This window comes from Cherax quadricarinatus, chromosome 40 (genome assembly GCF_038502225.1).
Source record: "Cherax quadricarinatus isolate ZL_2023a chromosome 40, ASM3850222v1, whole genome shotgun sequence".
In the NCBI taxonomy this organism is placed as follows: Eukaryota; Metazoa; Arthropoda; class Malacostraca; order Decapoda; family Parastacidae; genus Cherax; species Cherax quadricarinatus.
In genome coordinates, this window is record NC_091331.1 from 8,379,284 (window position 1) to 8,381,773 (window position 2,490).

A 2,490-nucleotide genomic window follows, 5' to 3' on the forward strand; every position below is an offset into this window, starting at 1 on the left:
GTAGTCGTCCTTGAAGGGTGAATTAGTCGTCCTTGAAGGGTGAGGTAGTCGTCCTTGAAGCTTGAGGTAGTCGTCCTTGAAGGGTGAGGTAGTCGTCCTTGAAGGGTGAGGTAGTCGTCCTTGAAGGGTGAGGTAGTCGTCCTTGAAGGGTAAGGTAGCCGTCCTTGAAGGGTGAGGTAGTCGTCCTTGAAGGGTGAGGTAGTCGTTCTTGAAGCTTGAGGTAGTCGTCCTTGAAGGGTGAGGTAGTAGTCCTTGAAGGGTGAGGTAGTCGTCCTTTAAGGTGAGGTAGTCGTCCTTGAAGGGTGAGGTAGTCGTCCTTGAAGAGTGAGGTAGTCGTCCATGAAGGATGAGGTAGTCGTCCTTGAAGCTTGAGGTAGTCGTCCTTGAAGGGTAAGGTAGTCGTCCTTGAAAGGTGAGGTAGTAGTCCTTGAAGCTTGAGGTATTCGTCCTTAAAGGGTGAGGTAGTCGTCCTTGAAGGGTGAGGTAGTCGTCCTTGAAGGATGAGGTAGTCGTCCTTGAAGGATGATGTAGTCATCCTTGAAGGGTGAGGTAGTCGTTCTTTGAAGTAGTCATCACTCTGGATTACAATAGTAGTGGTCACCCCAGACTACAGTAGCAGTCGTCACTCTAGACTACTGTATCAGTCATCACCCTACATTACTGTAGCAGTCATCACCCTAGACTACTGTAGCAATCGTCACCGTAGACTGCTGTAGCAGTCATCACCCTAAACTACTGTAACAGTCATCACCCTAGACTACTGTATCAGTCGTCACCCTAGACTACTGCAGCAGTCATCACCCTAGACTACTGTAGCAGACGTCACCGTAGACTGCTGTAGCAGTCATCACCCTAGACTACTGTAACAGTCATCATCCTAGACTACTGTATCAGTCGTCACCCTAGACTACTGCAGCAGTCATCACCCTAGATTACTGAAGCAGTCATCATCCTAGACAACTGTAGCAGTCATCACCCTAGACTACTGTCGCAGTCGTCACCCTACACTACTGCAGCAATCATCACTCTAGACTACTGTAGCAGTCGTCACCCTAGACTACTGTATCAGTCATCACCATAGACTACTGTAGCAGTCATCACCCTAGACTACTGTAGCAGTCATCACCCTATACTACTGTAGCAGTCATCACCCTAGACTACTGTAGCAGTCATCACCCTAGACTACTGTAGCAGTCGTCACCCTAGACTACTGCAGCAGTCATCACCCTAGATTACTGAAGCAGTAATCACCCTAGACTACTGCAGCAGTCACCACCCTAGGCTACTGTAGCAGTCATCATCCTAGACTACTGTAACAGTCGTCTCCCTAGTCTGCTGTAGCAGTCATCACCCTAGACTACTGTCGCAATCGTCACCCTAGACTACTGCAGCAATCATCACCCTAGACTACTGTAGCAGTCGTCACTCTAGACTACTGCAGCAGTCATTACCCTGAACTACTGTAGCAGTCGCCATCCTTGACTACTGTAGCAGTCATCACCCTAGACTACTGTAGCATTCATCATCCTAGACTACTGTAGCAGGCGTCACCCTAAACTACTGTATCAGTCATCATCCTAGACTACTGTAGCAGTCATCACCCTAGACTACTGCAGCAGTCATCACCCTAGATTACTGTAGCAGTCGTTACCCTAGACTACTGTAGCAGTCATCACCCTAGACTACTGTAGCAGTCATCACCCTAAAGTACTGTCGCAGTCATCACCCTGGACTGCTGTAGCAGTCATCATCCTAGACTACTGTAGCAGTCATCACCCTAGACTACTGTAGCAGTCATCATCCTAGACTACTGCAGCAGTCATCACCTTAGATTACTGTAGCTTTCGTTACCCTAGACTACTGTAGCACTCATCACCCTAGACTACTGTAGCAGTTATCACCCTAGACTATTGTAGCAGTCATCACCCTGGACTACTGTATCAGTCATCATCCTAGACTACTGTAGCAGTCATCACCCTAGACTACTATACCAGTCATCACTGTAGACTACCGTAACAGTCGTCATCCTAGACTACTGTAGCAGTTATCATCCTTGACTACTGAAGCAGTCGTCACCCTAGACTACTGTATCATTCGTCACCCTAGACTACTGTAGCAGTCATCACCCTAGACTACTATAGCAGTCATCACTGTAGACTACCGTAACAGTCGTCATCCTAGACTACTGTAGCAGTCATCATCCTAGACTACTGAAGCAGTCGTCACCCTAGACTACTGTATCATTCGTCACCCTATACTACTGTAGCAGTCATCACCCTAGATTACTGTAGCAGTCGTCACCCTAGACTACTGCAACAGCCATCACCTTAGACTACTGTAGCAGTCGTCACCCTAGACTACTGTAGCAGTCATCACCCTAGACTACTGTAGCAGTCGTCATCCTAGACTACTGTAGCAGTCATCACCCTATACTACTGTATCATTCGTCACCCTAGACTACTGTAGCAGTCATCACCCTAGATTACTGTA